General features: G+C 41.9%; 1 protein-coding gene across 3 annotated transcripts in view; it reads left to right on the forward strand.

Annotated features, from left to right (window-relative positions):
- Nucleotides 1-23,144, forward strand: part of LOC137380412 (caM kinase-like vesicle-associated protein) — a 143,482-nt gene that overhangs the window by 13,784 nt on the left and 106,554 nt on the right. The window contains exon 1 of one of the 3 annotated variants that reach the window (XM_068052343.1): nt 7,577-7,627. The exons of the other annotated variants lie outside the window; for them this stretch is intronic. The gene's annotated coding sequence lies outside the window, so the exon portion shown is untranslated. Of the gene's footprint in view, nt 1-7,576; nt 7,628-23,144 lie in introns of those variants that run through there. 3 annotated transcript variants of the gene reach the window in all.

Below are 23,144 nucleotides of genomic sequence, written 5' to 3' on the forward strand. Positions count from 1 at the left end.
TCATTTTGAGCTATGCCTGGTGCTGCTCCTGGCATGCCCTCCTGCACTCTTCATTGAACCAAGGTTGGTCTCCTGGCTTGATGGTAATGGTAGAATGGGGAATATGCCGGGCCATGAGGTTACAGATTTTGGATGAGTACAGTTCTGCTGCTGCTGATGGCCCACAACACCTCATGGATGCCCAGTTTTGCATTGCTAGATCTGTTCAAAATCTATCCCATTTAGCACAGTGGTAGTGCCACACAACACGATGGAGGGTATCCTCAATGTGAAGGATCACTTTCCTCCTTTAAGACACTCCTTAAAACCTACCTCCTTGACCATGCTTTTGGTCATTTGACCTACTAACTCCTTTTGTGGTTCAGTGTCATACTTTGTTTCATAATGCTCCTGGAAAGCGCCTTGGGACGTTTTCATTACGTTAAAGTTGCAAAATAACTATAAGTTGTTTTTGTAAGAGTAATAAAGGCATTATCTCCAAAAAAAAGCAAGAAACCTTATGTATAGAGTGGTGAACTGCAGACTGGTTGACCTGATGGATGTCACCCCCAAGGCAGCTAGAAAGGGACCAGCAGCTCAGAAATTCAGTGACTTAAGTTGTCTTAGGCCTGGATAAAGTTTGAAGGGAGGAATGTAGATAACAACAAAGTTCCAAGACTGTAACTCTGGTGAGGCAAAATCAGCCATGGTGGAGTTCCTCAGACATTCATAAATAAGTCTGACAAAGTCTGTAGACTCTGTTTCCTTCAATATGAGTTGGTCAAGTCAGATCATCTCCAGCACAGGTAGACCTGCTTCTGTACATTGCTGTTCAACTCCTCATCAACCTGGAGCCCCATTCCTAAACCTACTGCCCTGCCACTTCTCTTTCAGTTTACAAAGTCCCTTCAAATCCTTTACTCAGTCTGTGGCAAGCATGCACAAAAGACAACCCAGATGTATGCAAGTCGCACACTACCAGATCTGAGATTGTCCAGCCTGTTTAAGCTGATTTGTTCACAGTAATCTCCACCAAGCTTCACAATACCGGCCATGATTCAGCTGTTATCTTCGATCCAGTGTGTACAGCACATGATAAGGTGTTGTCACTGAGACGAACACAAGTCACACAGAAGAGAATGAACTGTAAAGCCTTACACAGTATGAGAGAGATGAATGCAGTCGGAAGCCCAGCAGTGCCAAGCGCACCAGCTTGCAGTGGCTTCTGCCAGGTCACAGGGAGCTCATGGAATGCTGCCACTTACAGTACACTGAGCTCATCGCAAGCTCAATAGCCTTATTTTGTGAGAGTATTTATGTTTTATTTGCATGGATGTGAACTATCACCATCAGGGACAGTGAGAAATTACTGTTGCCAGCAGTTGACAATGCATGAAGTAATGCCCAATGTTCACATTTTTATTGCTTCCTAATGTTAGCCCCATGTTGAGTGCTGCCATTAATCACCAAGGGGGTTATCCATCAATATCAAGACTTTAAACTGGACTCTAATCGGTCTGAAAAGGTAGTTTATGATCCATTTGCACATTATATATATATATATATATATATAATATGTATATGTATTGAAAAAAAATCTGTTGTCATTATTTTATAGGGTACTTTTGGGGAACAGGATATTGGCAAATAAATGTTCTTTGTACTCTTTTGAAAAAGATGACAATTTTGAATGGCTGCTGAGCCCCAGTCATGAATTATTGGAGTGTCAGGTTCAATAAGCTGATGAAAAATTGAGACCTTTGGCCTTTACACAATGTACTTTGTAATATGTACCCTGTGTTCAATATACCTGCTGCAAACGAATAGGTTTTAATTCTCTTGTGTCAGCTATGTGATGAGGTAATTCTGCAGTGATTCTTTCCTAAAAGCCAACTAGCCCCAGGTCACGCAAAGCTGATTCATGGGACAGCCTGTTGCAATGATGGATTAGTGCCCTGGATGTGCAGCCCTATGGAAGTGGGTTTATATCCACAGTTTTCCCGCTTATAGTCGATTGGTATGAATGAAGGAAATCCAGAGCAAAAAATATCAGAGGAATATAACAGGCCCAATTTTAACTCTGTGTAAGTGAATGGGTTTTGAGTGAGTTAAAATCAGGCTCCGCATTTCTGGACTGTGATAAAATTTCAAATGCACTTGAAATGGGTGGATGAAAGAAAAAAAACTTGCATTTATCTAGTGCCTTTCGCAACCTCGGGATGTCCCAAAGGATTTTACACCCAAGGAAGTACTTTTGAAGCCATCGCTGTCGTAGTGAGGGAAATATGGCATCAAATTTGCATACAGCAAAGTTCCATAAACAGCAGAGATAAAAGGCCAGTTAATCTCAGCAGGTCAGGCGGCATCTGTGGAGAGAGAAGCAGAGTTAACATTTCAGGTCTGTGACCCTTCATCAGAGTTCTGATGAAAGTATTTCCAGCATTTTCAATTTTTTTTTTCAGATTTCCAGCATCTGCAGCATTTTGCTTTTATTTTATTATATTGGCCAGTTAATCTGTTTCTTTAGTGATGGTAGTTGAGGTTAAATATTGATCAGGACATGAGGAGAACAGTCCTGCTTTTCTTTAAATAGTGCCATGGGATCTGCCATGAGGGCAGATGGGGCTACAGTTTAACGTCTCATCTAAAAGATGGCACCTCCAACCGTGCAGCACTCTCTCAGTACTGCACTGTCGTGTCAGCCTGGATTATCTACTCAAATCTTTAAAGCATAGCACAATCTCTGGCTTAGAGACCAACCACCACTGAGCTAAGGATGACAAAGGGCAGCACTTAGGTGGCTGAAAACTCTGCCACTAAGCAAGCAAAAAAAAAACTTTCATTTATATAGTACCTTCCACAACCTCAGGATGTCCCAAAGCACTTTACAGCCAATGAAGTGCTTCTGAAGTGTAGTCACTGTTGTAATATAGGAAACACGACAGCCAATTACCACACTGCAAGCTCCCACAGACAGCACTGTGCCAATGACCAAATAATCTGTTTTTTTAACATTGATTAAGGGGTAAATATTGGTCAGGCCACTGGGGATAATTCCTCAGCTTTTCTTTGAAAAAGCACCATGCGATCTTTTACATCCCCTTGAGAGAGCAGACAGGGCTTCAGTTTAAGAGCACATCCGAAAGGCAGCACTCCCTCAGTATTACACTAGATAGTCAATCTAGATTTTTGTGCTCTGGAGTGGGATCGAAACCCACAGCCTTCTAGCTCAGAGGCAAGAATGCTACTAACTGAGCTACAGTTGACTCTGTATGAGGGGCACTGGGAGGGCAGAAATGTACAGATACTAATGTCAGAGTACCATAGCACATCATGTAGAATGTGGAGTAGGTTGCAGAGGTTCGGGGGAGCCAGGCTAGTGAGGGAGTTGTAAACAAGAATGAGGATGTTGAAATTGGAAGGTGGAATGAGTCAGTGGAGATCAGTGAGCAGAGGGGTGATGGGGGACTGTGACTTCATACACCAACCTTACAGTATAATGGTAGTGGGGGCTGTGAAGGCGGGAATATATTAGTGGTTAGAGGGTTACAGAATCAGTAATCATTCAGTTTCGTACAAATCACGCTCTCATTTTTTACTTTGCTCAGCTATCTGAATCAAGCTCTCATTAACCTCAGGGCCTGGCTAGAATCCTTCTCCACATAGAGAATCTAAACAGTGGCTCTAAAGGAGAAGGCCAGATTAATGGTTAAACAACAAAACCTGACTAACTGTGTGCAATGCCACAGAACATCGTCTGATAAAATTAAAATAAGTATTCTCTTGAGCATAGAAGATCAAGGAGTGATCTGATCAAGACATTTAAAATGTTACAGGTATTTGATAGTGTGGATATAGAGACATTTCCTCGGTTTGGGGAATCAAGAACCAGGGGACATAGTGTTAAAATTAAAAATAGGCCATTCAGGAATGACATCAGGATGTTGGGACAATTAAAACTTTCAAGACTGAGATGTCTGATCTTTGGTAGGTAAGCGTGTTAAGGGATATAGAGCAAAAGTAGGTAAATAGAGTTCAGGTACAGATCAACCATGATCTAACTGAATAGCACAGCAGTCTTAAGGGGTTGCTTCTATTGCTTATGTTCATATGTCCCTAACTGAATTTTATAATGGGTTAGAACTGCATTAACTCACCAATAACCTGCTCACTGATGCTTAGTTTGCGTTCCACCAAGACCTGGAGAACACTCAGTCTTAGGTAGGTGGCAAGTAACATTTGTGCCACATAAATGCCAGGCAATGAGCATCTCCAACAAGAGAGAATCTAACCATCTTCCCTTGACATTCAATGGCATTACCAGCTTCAAACTCACCAACCATCAACATCCAAGGAGGTCACCAATGACCAGAAACTTAACTGGACTATTCACATGTTGACCATGTTGAAGAGCTAACGTGCATTGAAGTCAAATTTCATACTCCTTGGGGTGTTGTTGTGATTTATGCAGCATCTTATATGTGGATGTTAAATGGGTTTTTGCCTGCCCAACCACAACACCCCCCCACCTCCGCCCTCCCACCTCCCCCTCCCCCCACCACATCCCCCCCACCCCCCCCCCCCCCCCCCCACCACCACCACCTTAGATGTCTTTTTTGTGAGTTACTGGATACTCAAGGATATAGTTATATGACTTAATCTCCAGTCATGACATTAGAAGCTATCTTAATAAAAGGAGTCTTTATTGACGTTTTAGTGGTGTATGTTATGCTAATGATATGTGGCTAAATGTAGACATTAACACCCATGAGAATTATGAAAGTCTCAGCACACTTAAACAGCTGCATTGTGTGGGAGTTTAATGGTAGGCTATAACAACAACTTGCCTTTATACAGCACCTTTAACATACTAAAACATCAAGAGATATTGGGACAGGTAACCAAAAGCTTAGTCAAAGAGGTGAGTTCTAAGGAGCGTCTTAAAGGAGGAAAGTCAGGCAGAGAGCTGCAGGGGGAAAATTCCAGAGCTTAGGGCCCAGGCAGCTGAAGGCATGGCCACCAGTGGTGGAGCGATTAAAATCGGGGATGCTCAAAAGGCTGGAATTGGAGGAACACAGAGATCATGAAGACTTTTACGGAGTTTGGAGAGACAGGGTTTCTCACCAGCCACAGAAAATGTGGGCCAAAAACACCCTGCAGGAAACACTGATACCCTTACTGACACAGCACAGCTCGTGTAATTCTTGAAATAAAAACAGAAAGTGCTGGAAATATTTAGCAGGTCTGGCAGCACCTGTGGAGAGAGGAGGAAGCAGAGTTAGCATTTCAGGTCTGTGACCTTTCATCAGAACTGGCAAAGGTTAGAAATGTAATAGGTTTTAAGCAAGTAAAGCAGCGATGGGGGAAAAGAGAAGAGAACAAAAGGGAAGGTGTGTGATAGGACAGAGAGCTGGAGAGATTCACTGACAAATGAGGTCCTGGTGCAAAGACAAAGAGAGTGTGCTAATGGTGTGATGAAAGACAGCATTAGTGCAGAGAGATTGTTAATGACAGAATAATGAACAGCGCTAGCCAAAAACACAAACATGAAAAAACAAGATTAAGGCAGGCACATGGTAAAACAAAATCATAATGATTATTTATGTGCAAATCCTGATGCAGTTTTTGTCAATATAACAGAGAGAATTCAATCACAGCCATCTCTCCACAGATAACATCTCTCACTGCATATACAGTAAATACTAAACTAAGGAGAACAATTAATTCATGTTAGTGTTTAACATATTCCTCTGTGTGTCTCAGTGTCCTGTACACTACAGTCCACTGAACTCCCAATCTGCCTAGGAGGATCCCAGGAGTGCGATGAATCCTCCCCCCTAGTGCTGGGTGTGAGATGAATCCTCCCCCCTAGTGCTGGGTGTGTGATGAATCCTCCCCCCTAGTGCTGGGTGTGTGATGAATCCTCCCCCTGCTTGTTTGCTGCACAATCCGTTTCAGTCAGTGTGTAGCTTGCCTGCGCTCCATCAGTCTGACTTGCTCTCGGTATCTCTGAGCAGCAGCAGCAGTTGCCTTGGCTCCCGGTTCTCCCAGCTTCCTCCAGAACTCTGCAGCTTTCTGAACACCTCCAGCACTGACCGAAGAGCGGCACATGTGGGTCCCTGAAGAGACTGATGTCCATGATTCGCGTGGAAGTGGTCCATTTGGAGCCTATCACTTTTCAGACCCAGGCAGAGAACTCTGCTTCGCCAAAAGGTGCTTTCGCTGAGAGGGCTCCAATTCCATTGATCTCTCACTGTAAATAACCGCAAATCTCGGGGCACGTGAGGTTTTAATCGGACAGGTGCCAAAGGATTGAGACTAAACATTCGCCAGCAAAACGAAGACAAAGTAAGTGTTGTAATTTCCCTGTGTGTTATTAACATCTCAGATTTGTGGGGTAATGGGGGTGTGGGTGAATAATCACTGTGAAGCCAGCGAACCAAATGTCATTTGATGTGTTTCAGTTGAATTTAATTGGAGTTTATGTTTTGTTCGCTGACGGTGGGGGTCAGTTTCTGAAACTGACCAGGCACCGAATCAGCAATGTTGCCAAACTCCAACACTAATGCTGCGTTTCAGCTTTATTCTGGTATGTGTGTATGGGGGCTGATGGATTGGGGTAACCTCTACCCTGAATCCCATTAAACACTTGTACTTTTTTTTAGATGAAACAAAGTTCCAATGTCCAAGAATAAGGTTCGGAACTGTCATTCTTTTTTAGGAAAGGTGTGTAGTTGGGAAGGGCGAATTTCAGAACGAAAAATCATCTTGGTGATCTAACTGGAAGGATTGAAGTATTGCTTGGCTGGTATGTGCCTTTTTTAATGGATTCGGAAATAAGGCAAAATGCGGATTTTCCTTTCCAAATAGCACAATGGATGAGAGCAGATCTATAAAAATGAAGAACTTCCACTCGTGCAATCCAGTTTAGAAGCAGTGTTTATTTTAGAGCGGTGATGGGGTGTAAATCTGCTTCCCTTTTCACAGATACACATTGATGAAAGTTGATTGTACAGCACCCCCATATGCCTGAAGTGATTACTGACTGTGCTTCAGAGCCTGTCTCCCCTTGCCGGGGGTGGGGGAGGGGGGGTGTCAAATAAAATGTTTGTGCTCGGTCAGTTTGTGTGTGTTTGTATTTATGTGTGTGTGTGGCTGGCTTTTGGGAACAGTTTTGCTCTCCCCTCCCTGGGGCTCATTTCTGAAATCCGGTGGAGATCAATGCTCTCACTTTCAACTTGTCGCTATTCATCGCTTGTCAACCCCGCCCCCAATCATTAAATTTGGGAAGTCAACGTGCCGCTGGCGTTAGAAAGGAACTTGATTCTTCACTGTTACATAATACTGCGGAGATTTGGGCCGGGGGCCAGAAATTCGCCCCCTCCCGAAGTCTGGGTGCACCTGAGAACACAAAAGACAGTGAAACTCTCGTTTTGCCTCTTTGATTAGTTCCGATGGTAACCGGGGAGATGGAATTGCCAATAGTTTGTTTTTGCAGACGTTATAACGACTTGAGACGTTCCTGGTGTTGAAGATGCGCTTTATCATCCGCACTCAGTTCAGAGAGCAGCTTCCGCGGCGGCTGCACAGGTCCAAATGTCCAGCAATACGAGCCGAGATTTCCCTGGCAGCTTGTCAGTGTTTGCAGGTACAAGACTCTTTATCCTCTCGAGATGACCCGTCCCAGTTCACATTAGCTTTTGCATTTAGTTTTTAAAAAAATCTACATTACATATACCAGGCCGACTGATTCGCTCGTCTCAGTTTTCTGTCACATTCTGAGACTTAAAAGTCTCTCCCTTCCGTTTCGAGATCCCACTGATCATAGCTCCTCATTGATTATAAAATGACTCATTTAACATACTTCGGCCGCTGATTATTTCATATTCAAATCAGCCTGTGCAGAGAAAAAAAAAGAGAAATATTTTTAATTCCATCCACCTTTAAACACACAGGGACACTTTCGGAGAATATTATATTTGTGTTTTGAATTTCTGTATAAAAAGTCTCATTTCATATATTTTCACATCCCATATAATTTATTCTTGGGGGGGGGGGGGGGGGGGAGACCTGGTAATGATATCTATTTAGTTTTGATCCACCAAAAATGGAGGATTTATTGACATAAATGGTTTAGCATCCTAGCAGAAATTACACAGAAGGCAAAATATTTTGTCTGCGGCCAACCTGTTATTCTGGTATGGAGACTGCTCTCAGAAGCAAGGTTTAGGAGATACATTATGGGATGGCCAGGCTTCTCCCCCCGCCACCCCCCCAAATCTCCAGCAGAGATCATTCGGGACCCATATTCGTGTGGGGAGAAGTTGATGGTGGGCTTGAATTAAACATTTTCCTGGGCTTCAAGTGTAATTTTCCCCTTTTCCCCCAAATAAATTATCAGCCATGGAATAAATCTCCTTTTGGTGGTGTGAATCTCTCCAGTGCATTGCTGGAAGTGATAAATATTTTAATTCCAGTGGTGGTTGGAATTGTTATGCTTGCTTGTAAAACTCCGATCCAAATCTAGTCTTGAGGCTTTAAAATTGAATTGTCTGCACGCATCCCTTCCACCTTTTTTTATTCTTAACCAGTGCAAAGTATCACTTTGAAAGATCCTTTAGTATTTCTCTACTTGTGAGTTGTGTTGACGCCTGTTTTTTTTGCTTCAGGCATGGAATAGGGTGCGGGCGCTGATGATGTGACCAGTGATCGATATGTATTCTTGTTTTATAGCAGGAAATTTTGTTGATCCTGGTAATTTTTAATAAAGGGTCCCATTTGTGACTTTTCTTCATTTTGTTTGACAACTGCAGTTAAGATTCATGAGCCACATCAGTAAACATCACATCATATTATCTCAGAAACCTTAGGCCAAGCTCGAATTTCACAGTAGTGCTTATATTTAAACAAGTCTTGTTGAAAGATGGTATTTTTATCTGTGGAAATATATTGTGTTGTGTAAGTTCTTGTCCTTTTGGTGACATCTTTCTAGACTGTGCACTTTCCCAGAGTTTTCCCAATACTAGGTTAAAGGAGAATATTGGCACAATTGGTGCAGCAATCTAACAGAAACTTAGTTTGGGTCCGCACACTCTTCGAATCGGCAACAAATCTTCTCTTCAATATCTCTGTGCTCAAATACACTCTGATGACTGCTGCAGTATATGTACTAATTGCATTTGGTTGGCTTCTATGGTACCAGGTTAGGAGATCATTATTACACATGGCCTACATAGCAATCAGAACGTCTAAGACTGGGTGGCCCATTTAACAGAACAATTAACAAATTAGCTATTTCAGAGATAAGTAAAAGGTTATTAATTTGGTATTTAACTGCACATTGTGGGCAAGGAATGCAACTCGACACATTTCTGAAAATTAACTTTCACTGTGTGACGCTGAACTCTTCAGTGGAAGCAATATCTTAGCTCCTAAACATTTATTAAATGAATGACCAATTTAAAGAATGTCTCTGATTCTAATAATGCATAATAATGATCTCTTGGGCTGGTAGAGGCAATGAGGGGGAAAAAAGAGTCATATTCTTGATTTAGCACAGAGGTGAGTAGGGAGGAATGCAAGGATCAGCACTGAAGCAAGATGAGCATGGACACTGCTGAAAAGGGTCTTACCCACAGATGCATTCAGACAGGATTTAATTGGTGTGATCGAGATGGGTCTAAGCATTTAGCAGTTTCTACCTTTTTTAGTTTTTTGTACCTCTGAATGAACAAACAGCTGAGTATTTCAAAAGGACGTAAAGCGTTAACTAACCTAACTTCCACAGACATAAGTAGGAAAAAATGTGGATCTCAAGTGAGTATGATTTTTAAAGGGACGGAGAAATGCATTTTGAACAATATTGAGGCGGATCATATTTAACATCATTTCCTACGCAGGCAGCCAATTCCTGTTGTCTCCTTCAATTTGGCAGTTGTAGAGGGGAGAAAAGGAGAGGAAAATCACAATGAGTGGGAAAAAGCAGTAAGTGAATTTCCCTCCTGTCTAATGGTGTTTTGTTTCCTCGGGGGAGAGAAATAAATATTTTAAGATGAACAATGTATACAAAAACAAGGCTGGCATTTTTTTTGCACAGGAGTGTAGAGATTTTCAAAATCAATGATGTTTACAAGCGAAATACTGTGGATACTGGAAATCTGAAATAAAAACAGAAAGGACTGGAAATACTCAGCAGGTCTGGCAGCATCTGTGGAGAGAGAAACAGAGTTAATGTTTCAGGTCCGTGACCTTTCATTAGAACTGGCAAAGGTTATAAATTTAATAGGTTTTGAGTAAGTGAAAGAAAGGAGGGTGTAAAAGGAACAAAAGGAAAGGTCTATGATGAGGGGAGGATGGGAGAGATTAAATGACAACGATGTCATGGAACAAAAGGCAAAGGGAGTGGTAATAGTTGTAGTAAAAGACAAAGCATTTGTCCAGAGAGACTGTTAATGCCAAAATAATGAACAGCTTTGTGCGATGTATAAAAGAGAGTTAGCCACATTTGGTTCCTACAAGAACAACTTATATTTATATTGCCCCTTTACCGTAATAAAACATCCCAAGGCACGTCACAGAGGCATTATAAAACATCATAGAAAAATAGAAACATAGAAAATAGGAGCAGGAGCAGACCATTCGGCCCTTCGAGCTTGCTCTACCATTCATTATGATCATGGCTGTCATCCAACTCAGTAGCCTGTTCCCGCTTTCTCCCCACATCCTTTGAACCCTTTAGACCCAAGAGCTATATCTAACTCCTTCTTGAAAACATACAATGCTTTCTGTGGTAGCGAAATCCACAGGCTCACCACTCTCTGGGTGAAGTAATTTCTCCTCATCTCAGTCCTGAAAGGTTTACCCCATACCCTTAGACTATGACCTCTGGTTCTGGACTCTCCCACCATCGGGAACATCCTTCCTACATCTACCCTGTCAAGTCCTGTTAGAATTTTATAGGTTATGAGATCCCCCCTCACTCTTCTGAACTCCAGTGAATATAATCCTAACCGACTCAATCTCTCCTCATATGTCAGTCCCGCCATCCCAGGAATCAGTCTGGTAAACCTTTGCTGCACTCCCTCTATAGCAAGAACATCCTTCCACAAATAAGGAGACCAAAACTGCACACAATATTCCAGGTGTGGCCTCACCAAGGCCCTGTATAATTGCAGCAAGACATCCCTGCTTCTGTACTCAAATCCTCTCGCTATGAAGGCCAACATACCATTTGCCTTTTTTACCGCCTGTTGCACCTGCATGCTTACCTTCAGCGACTGGTGTACAAAAACACCCAGGTCTCGCTGCATATTCTCCTCTCTCAGTTTATAGCCATTCAGATAATAATCTGCCTTCCTGTTTTTGTTACCAAAGTGGAAAATCCTCACATTTATCCACATTATACTGCATCTGCCATGCATTAGCCCACTCACTCAACTTGTCCAAATCACCCTGAAGCCTCTCTGCATCCTCCTCACAACTCACCGTCCCACCCAATTTTGTGTCATCTGCAAATTTGGAGATATTACATTTAGTTCCCTCATCTAAATCATTAATATATATTGTGAATAGCTGGGGTCCTAGCACCGATCCCTGCAGTACCCCACTAGTCACTGCCTGCCATTCGGAAAACAACCCGTTTATCTCTACTCTTTGTTTCCTGTCCACCAACCAATTTTCTATCCATCGCAATACACTACCCCCAATCCCATGTGCTTTAATTTTACATGCTAATCTGTTATGTGGGACTTTGTCGAATGTCATTGAGGATGGGGATGTTCAGCCTCCTCTTCCCATTAGTTTTTTAATTGTCCGCCATCATTCATGACTGGATATGGCAGGACTGCAGAGCTTTCATCTGATCTGTTGTTTCTGGGATAACTTTTCTTTGTCTACAGCATGCTGCTTCCACTGTTTAGCATGCATATAGACCTGTGTTGTAGCTTCACCAGGTTGACACCAAGCCATATAAGGAGATGTAAGGAGTTCTGATGGAAGGTCACAGACCTGAAACGTTAACTCTGTTTCTCTCTCCACAGATGCTGCCAGACCTGCTGAGTATTTCCAGAAGTTACTGTTTTTATATAAGGAGATATTAGGACAGATGGCCAAAAGCTTGGTCAAAGAGCCAAGCTACAGCTATTTATTATATAAAGGTTTACTCTTGGCAAAGTTAATAGTGAGCTTGTGAATGAATTTGGAAATTGGAAAGAGGTTGACAGCACCATAAATGGAAGCTGATGTTAGAATTCATGCTCCTTTTATGAGATGCCTCTACCCCATGCGGCAGATTGAGCAGTATAAGAATTGATGGCAGACCTTGGTCAACGTGAGAGGTCTGAGACAAATGTCCCATGTTTTTCACTCCTCCCGACTGGACAGTACTGAGGAGGTGTCTGATCTCTTTTCAATACTTTCCTCAACATCATACCCAGTTGGAATCTAGAACTCAATAGTGTAGGTGACTGAAGACACAAACATCCATCTGAGAAATAATTGCCTATGTGATAGCTTTCAATAGCAAACTAGTATTTGTTTAAAAAAATACTCTTAACCCAAATGTTATGGAACACATTTTGACGCACCATCTTGTGCCAAGGTGTAAGAGGGGCAATGAGTTTGTGCTCAAACCTCTGTGCACTTGTTTCTGATTTTCTCTGCCACGTGTTAGGAAGAGCTGGCCAAAGGACAGACCCTTCTATTGCAGCAGGGCAGCAACATCAGAGAGGGGAGAGGCAGTGCAGAAGAACTGTCATTGTAGAGGGCTGCGGATGAATTAACTTGCTGAGATTGAGATAGGATGATGGAGAAGATGTAAAGAGAGCACACGAAATGCAGACTATATTGTGAGTTGTTTTCCTTGTGACTCAAAAATAACAGTGTAACAGTGGGTGCATGAGCCCATGCAATTGTATATATCTTTATAGTGTTAGAAATGTGCAGTCAAATATTTTCCAGAGATGAAAAGCTAAAACCCCGTTTCTAGCTGATTATTCTATTGGGGGTATTATTGTCACCACTGCACTGATCAAGTTGAAAATTTAAGGAGGGTATAGATTTTTATTGTACCAAAATATTATTAATGAAAAGGAAGACATACACTTATATAATACGTTAACATATTGCTCAGAAAAGTTTAAAAATGCTTCATGCACAAATGCTTTTGAGGTGTAATGACTTTCGTTTGTAGGCAAACACAGCAGCTATTTCACACACATGATCCCACAAATTGTAATGAGATGACTGACGTGTTAATCTGTTTTTGGTGATATTGCTTAAAGGTTAGACTCTTGTTGGAGATTGTCAATGCCTGGCACTTGTGTGACGTGAATGCTACTTGGCACTTACCATCCCATGCCTGACATTTGACCAAGTCATGCTGAATGGGGGCATGGACTGCTTCATTATCTGAGAATGGAACTGAGCACTGTGGAACCATCAGCCAATATCCCCACTTATGACCTTATGGTGGGAATGTCATTGATGAGCAGCTGAAGATGGTTGGGCCTAGGACACTGCCCTGAGAAGCTCCTGCAGTGATGTCCTGGGACTGAGATCACAATCATAACCATCTTCCTTTGCGCAAGATATGACTCTAGCCAGTGAAGAGTTGTTCTGCTGATTCCCATTGACTTTAATTTTGCTTGGGCTCCTTGATGCCACACTCAGTCAAATGCTGCCTTGACGTTAAGGGAAGTAACTCTCAGCTGACCTCTGGAATTCACTTTTGTCCATGTTTGGACCAGGGCTATAATGAGGTCAAAGCCGAGTGCCCCTGCCTGAAACCGAGCTGAGCATCGGTGAGGAGGTTATTGCTGATTAAGTGCTTCTTGATAGCACTGTCAATGACACCTTCCATCACTTTGCTGATGATTGAGAGTGGACTGATGGGGCAGTAATTGGTCGGATCAGATTTGTCCTGCTTTTTGAGGACAGGACATACTTGAGCAATTTTCCACATTGTTGGGTAGATGCCAGTGTTCTGGCTGTACTGGAACAGCTTGGCTAGAGGCATGGCTAACTCTGTAGCAGAAGTCGTCAGTACTGCAACTGGGATGTTGTCAGGGCCCATAGCCTTTTCCATATTTAGTGCACTCAGCCATTTCTTTATCACATGGAGTGAATTGAATTAGCTGAAGACTGGCATCTGTGTTGCTGGGAGCCTCATGAGGAGGCCGAGATGGATCATCCACTCAGCACTTCTGGCTGAAGGTGGTTGCAAATGCTTCAGCCTTGCCTCTTGCACTCATGTACTGGGCTCCCCCATCGTTGAGGATGGGGATGTTCAGGGAGCCTTCTCTTCCCATTAGTTTTTTAATTGTCCACCATCATTCAGACTGGATGTGGCAGGACTGTGGAGCTTTCATCTGATCTGTCGGTTCTGGGATCACCTTGCTTTGTCTATAGCATGTGGTTTTGCATTCATATAGCCCTGTGTTGTAGCTTCTCCAGGTTGACACCTCATTTTAGGTATACCTGATGCTGCTCCTGGCATGCTCTCTTACTCTCAATGAACCAGGGCTGGTCCGCTGGCTTGATGGTAACGGTAGAGTTGGGGATATGCCGGGCCATAAGGTTACAGATTATGTTGGAATACAATTCTGCCGCTACTGATCGCCCACAGCGGCTCATAGATGCCCAGTTTTGAGCTCCTAGATCTGTTCTGAATCTATCCCATTTAGCACAGTGGTAGTGCGGCACAGCGCCACGGAGGTGTTCCTCAGTGTGAAGACTTGACTTTGTCTTTGTCCTTTTAGTGGTGATCATTCCTACCAATTCTCAAAACTGTCATGGAGCTATCAGGTGGAATTCTTTTTATTCATTCGTGGGATGTGTCGATGCAGAGCCCAGCATTTATTGCCCCTCCCTAATTGCCTTTAAGAAGGTGGTGGTGAGCTGCCTTCTTGAACCTCAACTGAGTGGCTTGCTAGGCCATTTCAGAGGGCAGTTAAGAGTCAACTACATTGCTGTGGGTCTGGAGTCACATGTAGGGCAGACCAGGTAAGGATGGAATATTTCCTTCCTTAAAGGACATTAGTGAACCAGATGGGTTTTTATGACAATTCAGTAGTTTCATGATTTTTGTTACTGAGACTAGCAATTTAAAAAAAAAAACAGATTTATTAAATTTAAGTTTCCTCCTCTGTCGTAGTGGAATGTGAACACATATATCTAGAGCATTAATCCAGGTTTCTGGAATATTAGTCCAGTAACATTACCACTAAGCTACTGTCCTCCTTATGGCAAAGATGAGATCAAGTAGGCTTTTCCTTCATATTGACCCTCTCACCACCTACTGCAGACCCAGTCTGCCAGATATGTCCTTCAGAAGTTGGCCAGCTTGGTCAGTAGTGGTGCTACCAAGCCACTCTTGGTGATGGACATTGAAATCCCCCACTCAGAATACATTCTGTGCCCTTGCTACCCTCAGTGCTTCTTTCAGGTGGTGTTCAACATGGAGGAGTACTGAGTCATCAGCTGAGGGAGGGGAGTAGGTGGTAATCAGCAGGAGGTTTCCTTTGCCATGTTTGACCTGATGGGGTCTGGAGTCGATGTTGAGGACTCCCAGGGCCACTCCCTCCCTCCCTACAGCATACCACTGCGCCACCACCTCTGGAGGGTATGTCCTGCCGTTGGGCATACCTAGGAATGGCGAGGGAGGAATCTGGGGCTTTGACTGATGGGTACGACTCGGTGAGTATGACAATGTCTACCTGTTGCTTGACTAGTCTGTGGGAAAGCTCTCCCAACTTTGACATAAGTATCCAGATGTTAGTGAGGACAAGTTTGCCAGGCCAGCTAGGCAGGGTGTCCCTTTGATTTGTCCAGTGCCTCGGTCGATGCCGGGTGGTTCGTCTTGTTTTATTTTTATTAGAAGTTTTCATTGCAGTTTTGATACAACTGAGTGGCTTGCTAGGCCATTTCATAGAGCAGTTAAGAGTCAACCACATTGCTGTGGATCTGGAGTTAGATAGAGGCCAGACTGGGTAAGGACAGCAGATTTCCTTCCCTCAAGGACATTAGTGAACCAGATGGTTTTATGGCAACCCAGTAGTTTCATGGTCACCATTACTGATAGTAGCTTTTTATTCCACATTTATTTATTTATCTCTCTAATGTCACAGTTGAAGCATGTTGTTGACACAGTTAGACGGAGCTTTTTCCTGCATCTAACCTTTGAGATTATATACCAAGTGCTGGAAGCTGAGTGCAGAAGTGTTCCATTGACGAACACTGGGATCCTTTATTTGATGGTCCATTCTCTAGTACTGACAACTGTCACATGACGAGCACAAAATTTACAGAATTTTTTAAAAGAAAAGAAAATGCATTCATTGGCCTATCTGACTCTGTCCTTCTGGGGATTCTTCCTTGAAGTAAAAGCGTGACGGATCTTTGTCAAATAAAATTTAACCTGAAATTCAGCCAAAAGGAAGTGACACAATATAAATAACAGAGAACGCTTTTACCCTTCACAAAATGGATGCCAGATTTGCTTACATAACAACAGTCACTAACTTTCAAATTAATTCATTGTGTTTGAAAATTGAAATGTTTGGAAAAGTTACTATACGATTGTAAGTCTTTTTAGTTGTTTCCCTTTTTATGTATTGATAGTTTCTTGCTTTTTTAAAGGGTTTCACTTCTAAATTTATCAGATCAGAAAATGTTGAACTGCCAGCCCTTCACTGCATTCCACAATGTAACTGGTGAGATAAAGTCATGACATCTCCATGGCAACCTCAAGGGTTTTCTTAGGTAGTGAGAGGACGTTGAAGGTTTGATTTGAGAGTCAAACTCTTTCCTGACCAGGAAGATCTGAGCTTCAGTCAAGAGTCTGGCCTTATTTAGCTAGTCTCAGCCAGGGCAACCATAACGGGTGCTTATATTGGCCTTAATGCTCTCTGGCTGAGGAAAGGATGTCAGGCAGGGTTCTTGCGACTTATTGCTGTCAGGTTGGAAGACACGCTTGTCTGCGGGTATCAGGAAAGGACATGATTGGGCTCACTGGTGATGGCTTCTGTGGTAGAATAACCTCTCAACACTCATTATCTTGGTGCACACTTGAAGAACGGACACTTGGGAGAAGCACCGTTCCACTGCGACCAGGAAAAGCCAGCACCTCTTGAGAAAAGAGAGAAAACTTACATTTCTGCCTGAGAAGCCAACACAGTTTTCTTATAGAATCATTACGACATAGAAGGAAGCCATTCGGCCCATCGAGTGCATGCCGGCTCTCTGCAGAGCAATCCAATCAGTCCCATTCCGCTGTTGTATCCCCAGTGCCCTGCAAGTTTATTTCCCTCAAGTGTCCATCCAATTTCCTTTTGAAATCATTCATCGTCTCCGTTACCCCCACCCTCATAGGCAGCGAGTTTCAGGTCGTTACCACTCCCTGTATGTAAAAGTTCTTCCTCACATCCCCCTGCAATTTTTGCCCGAAACCTTAAATCTGTGTCCCCTAATCCTTGTACCATCAGCTCATGGAAACAACTTTTATTTGTCGACCTTATCTAAACCTGTCATAATCTTGTACACCTCTATCAAATCTCCCCTCAGTTTTCTTTGCTCCAAAGAGATCAACACCAGCTTCTCCAACCTAACCTTGCAGTTAAAATCACTCATCCCTGGAACCATTCTTGTGGATATCATATCTCTCAAGAAAGACTTGTTTTTACATAGTACCTTACCACATCTCAGAATCAACTCAAAGCACTTCATTTACAAGCAGCTAGTTCTGTGTGTGGTGATTGTTGTTCTTTAAGGTAATGTAACAGCAATTTAGCAAATAGCACGATTCCCAAAACAGCAGCGAGATGCATGAGAGTGAATCTGTTGTTGGTGGTATTAGTTGAGGAGACAGTGTTGGGCAGAACACACAAGAATAATGGTTTTGCAGAACAGTCTGTTAGGTGTAATATTATGAGATGGAATCAGAGATCTTTGCCAGAAGTGTTCTTTAAAAATTGTAATCTTGTTATGATATATCCTGGGATGCCTGTTGAGATTACAAGAGAACAGAGTAGTAAATTAACTTCAGTGAACACACAGCTGAATTGGTGCTAAGCATAATAGAATGTACAATACAGAAAAAGGCCGTTTGGCCCAAGTGAACTATGTGTTTATGCTCCACAGGAGCCTCCTTTTGACCCTATTTCAATTAACTCTATCAACATATCCCCCCATTCCTTTCTCCCTCGTATGTTTATCTGACTTCCCCTTTACTATATGCCATTGGCCTCAACTACTCCTTGTCGTAGCAAGTTCCACATTCTTACCATCCTATAGGTAAAGAAATTTCTCCTGAATTCCCTCCTGGATTTATTAGTGGCTATATTATACTAATGGTCCCATAAGCATGATGAGATTCTGCTTAGCTGACCAGTATGCTGTTGTATTGTATCTTTTTCTGATGTTTGAGAATTTATAAAATCCATTGTTATAAATTTCTGGTATTCAGGACTCAGCGCAGACCATGATTGGTGCACATCTTGTTACATTCACTAATGCTAAAATCTATCAATGCACAATATTCCCTGCTTTATATTTAAACTAATGAAGGAGGAAAACGTACCCCAATGATATCTTGTTTCTCTATTCCTTTGTTAAATAGAGCAAAATTTCACTGAAATATTCCAATATTCAGCCTCTGAAACTGCAAGTGTCAAATAAGTAGAGCCTAAACACAACTTCAGACATGTCATTTGTTAATAATGACAGTGAATACTTCTGCATACAGTGGGGTTTCCATTTATAGCATGAACCTGCCTGTTATCACTCCTCAGTACACAACAATAAGGTACCGCATCAAACCACCCAGCTGGATCACTAGAGTCTGAATCACATCTGTCTTTTACAGAAAACACTTGGCATCTTATAAACTACTTACCTCTTTATAGCTTAACGTCTCTGTGGGATAGGCTGTGAAGTTCTGACAATCAGATCAAAGGTAAAAAATGCAAAGAAGACTTTGATTTCATTACATGGATTGTATTCACAGTTAACCTTCAGTCCCTCCAAGACTGCTGATCTCTTCATCTGTTCTGATGCAGCAGCTCTTAATGGGCGTCATGAAGACACTCACGGAGAATTATTGATTTCATTAGGCCATCAATGTAATGAACTGCACTTATATTTTATTGTGTTGTCTGTTTGCTTCCTACTTACACTGTTACACAATAGTCTGATCTTTCTCTTAAATATTGATGCCACGCCAGGTTCTAATTTAAATGTTGTTGCTGTATAAAATGTTCCATAACTGACGGAAAATTAACTAGAAAGATTATTGCAGCCCATCTGCACCAGAACTGAGTGGCTCGTGTGGCGATATAATCCAATGTTTCAACTCACAGCATAACCTGAGCTTCAGAGGCTTGCCTCCTAAGGCATTGTACCTGGAAGCAAGCTGTGTAGCTCAGACTGATCGACAACATCCTTTGGGCCTGTCTTCACTGGGAATATAGAATTGCTGGACAAAAATAACAAGGTCCATTGAGTTCACCTTCTACCATCCTGGTAGTCACATGGTACAATGATAATGGAGTTGTTGATTGATCACAGCAATAAATCTCTGACAATTAGTCTACAACAGACCCAGAAATCACATGAAGATAGCCCCAGTGTGGAGGGTTTTGGGAACCATAGGTCAAAAGTCACCTTTTTCTTCCCAAGTATGCACACTTATCACGTGTCATGTCTCAAATTACGCAGATACTGTATTGCAAAATGTTATTTTCTGAAACAAGGCTTATAGCAAGAGCCTATCCTCCAATTGTAAAATATGAACCGGATAAATTTCAGTGCATTAGTCACTAAGTGTAACCCTCGGACCTCCTCCTATCGCTACATAATCTAGAGGAGTTCAGTTTCTAGTTTATAATCACAAGGGAGTTGGACTTTCTTCCTCTACCTACAGTGTATGTGTGAGATGAAAGCGTGTTCAGTGATAAATAGTACCGGATAACTGAGTTTCAAACTACTGCACTGACGAGGAAATCATATAACACGCTCCACCTCATCACAGTAAAATGCAACCACTTTCTCTTTTATTTATTCACAGGGTGCGGGTATCACTGGCTAGGCCAACATATAGTGCCCTTGAGACAGCTGTGGTTAGCCACCTTCATGAATAAAATAAATTGCTAGGTCTTTTCAGAGGGCATCTAAAAATCAACCACATTGCCGTGGGTCTGGAACCACATACATGCCAGACTGGGTAAGGACAGCAGATTTCCTTCCCTAAAGAACATAAGTGAACAAGATGGACTTTTAAAACAATCCAGTTGTTTCATTACTGATTTTAATTAAGTGAATTTAAATTCTCCAGCTGCCGTGATGGGATTTGAACTCATGTCTGCAGATCATTATTCCAGACCTCTGATTACTAGCCTGGCATCATAAAACTGCACTACTTAGTCACACACACTACAGGAAGAAGCAGAAAATGTCCAATTGGATCATCAAATATACTGGATATGCATTTCCCTGTAATCCACTGCAGACTTGCAGGACCCTTTAATCTCTTTCAGTGCTGTTCTAAATTTGTTACTGAGTCCCATGGGGGACTACAGCTTCAGTACTTCAAACACATGGTAAAAAGGCCTCCATTTCTGCATTCTTAGTTTTCCTCCTGATGAAGAGAATCAGGATTTTTTTGTCCTGCAGTACAGGAACCACAGTTATCACGGTGCAGAAGTGGTTGGGTGTTGCTGAAGTGAAGCATGTGCAGTGTCCACATCTCGCTCAGCATCTAGATATAAGATCCCACCTGAAACCAATGAGATTGGATGATATTAAAAAGCCACATAAAGAAAGAAGGAACTTGTATTTATATCACATTTTTCACTACTTCAGGACACCCCAAAGTGCTTTACAGTCAATTAAGTACTTTATGAGTTGTAGTCACTTTTGTAACATAGGGAAACGTGGCAGCCAATTTGCTCACAGCAAGCTCCCACAGGCAGCAATGTGATAATGACCAGATAGTCTTTTTTTTAGGTGTTGATTGAGGGATAAATATTGGCCAGGACTCGAGGGAGAACTCCATACTCTTCTTTCCATAGTACAATAGAATCTTTTACCTCTACCTGAAAGGGGAAATGGAGTCTTGGTTTTACATCTCATCCGAAAAACAACACCTTCAACTGTGCAGCACTACTGCAGTGTTGTACTGGAGTGTCAGCCTGGATTCTGTGTTCAGGTCTATAGAATGAGACTTGAATTCACAATCTTCAGACTCATAGTACCAAGGCTGACACATTCCAAATAGTAATGTTGAAAATCAATTCATTGTGTAATCTAATCTCAGCAAGCAACGTAAAGAGGGTAGGGCACTTTAATTTTACTCTCATGATTTGACACCTTCCGATTTCCTGATTTGAGGAAGCATTTAATGATTAGTCAATTTTGCATAGGAAACTATTGGTTGGATCTGTATATCCATTACACAAAAATATTCCAACTTAACATCATTTTAAAATAACCCATAGGGACTTGGATAGCACAATTGGTCAAACAAAAGTACTTTCACTCCTGAATCTGCCCTTCAGTCCAATTGAATTGTGAAGATGAGATTCTCTTCTCTCTGTGAGGATTTTATATGAGATTATTTTGCATAGTTTCAACCTAGTTTCTAGGAGGGGAAAACCAGCCGATGATGTAGAGCTAAATTGACTCACCAAGCGCAGAAGTATCTGATGAGGGAAATTGATGAAAAGAAAATGATGCTTTGTTGAGGTAATAGTTTAGGCACATTATTAGAAGTGTTTATTGAGTTTTAATTTTACATCTAAACCATACTATACCTGATTTGAGAATGCTAGTCCCCTTCTACCCTGTTTGGAGAATGTGCAGAATGCTAGTGCTGATGCTGGGTGCAAAAAAAAGGGAAAATATTTTCTTCAACAATGCTGATGTTGATGTACTTAACATGTACTTAACATCAACATCAAACCCTATAATACCCTGACTACCTCCTCATAGTAGCCAAACTATTGGCTCACTAACCTTTTGTAGATAGATATTCCTACTGAAGCAATGTAATACTGTTACTCATCACATCAGCACTTAACTGACTCACTGTCAGGTACAGAACAAGAGAAGAATGATAATATGCATATGAATTCTTCTTGGAGATCTGTGACAGATCTCGGGGGAAAACTATTGTCTTCAGATCTATTCCTTTTTAAATGATTGCAGCAAGCTGTCATTATTAAGTCTCATAAAAAAATCTGCAGGTGGTGTAATATTGTGATAAGCAATAAGTCTGTTCCATTAATCCTCAAGCCTTTGAGCTGAATAGGACCTAAAATTGAAATATAAACCATGTCTTAACCATTTCATTGGCTGATGCTGGGATGGAGTTACATGGGGAGTTATGCAAGTGCTATGAGGAATCAAAAACGATGTGGGCAATATGTGAAAGGGCTCAAATTTGATATTTTCTATATGATACAGACAAAATTCTAGACAGACAAACCATTGAATAATCTGGGTACAATTGATTACGATTATGATACTGTCAGCTTTGCTCAGTGGTAACACTTGAGCTTCTGTGCGAGGAGGCTGTGACTCAAGCCCCATTCCAACACTTGAACACAAACTGTCTCTTTAGTGCAGTAAGGAAGGTGTGCTGTCAGATGTTCTCTTTCTGTTGGGATATTAAACCAAGACTCTGTCTTCCTGTTTAGGTGGACATAAAGGATCTGATGATGCTATTTGTAGAAGAGCAAGGGAGTTCGGCTCGTGCCCCAGCACCATCTAACAAGTGTCTGGTCTCTTAAGTCCCCTTCCACCCTGTTTGGAGAATGTGCAGAATGCCTCCATTAATAACTTGTTTTTGTCAAAAACTTGGCATTATAATGGCCCATTATATAACCTATTCTAAAGGACATCTGAAATGAAAGCAGAAAATGCTGGAAATACGCAGCAGGTCAGTTGGCATCTGTGGAGACAAAACAGATTCTGAACTTCAAGTGCGACTAGAAAGGCAGACAACTGAAATGTCATAACTTACCTTTTATTTCTCTTGACAGGTACCACCTATAATAACAAATCCTACTCCCAATCTTGCATTCCTCAGGATATATTGGAAATGCTCAGCCATCTTATCAAACATTATATCTATGTAACTATTCTCAAGGTATATTGTCCAGTACACAACAGCT

Source organism: Heterodontus francisci, chromosome 19, assembly GCF_036365525.1.
Source record: "Heterodontus francisci isolate sHetFra1 chromosome 19, sHetFra1.hap1, whole genome shotgun sequence".
NCBI lineage: Eukaryota > Metazoa > Chordata > Chondrichthyes > Heterodontiformes > Heterodontidae > Heterodontus > Heterodontus francisci.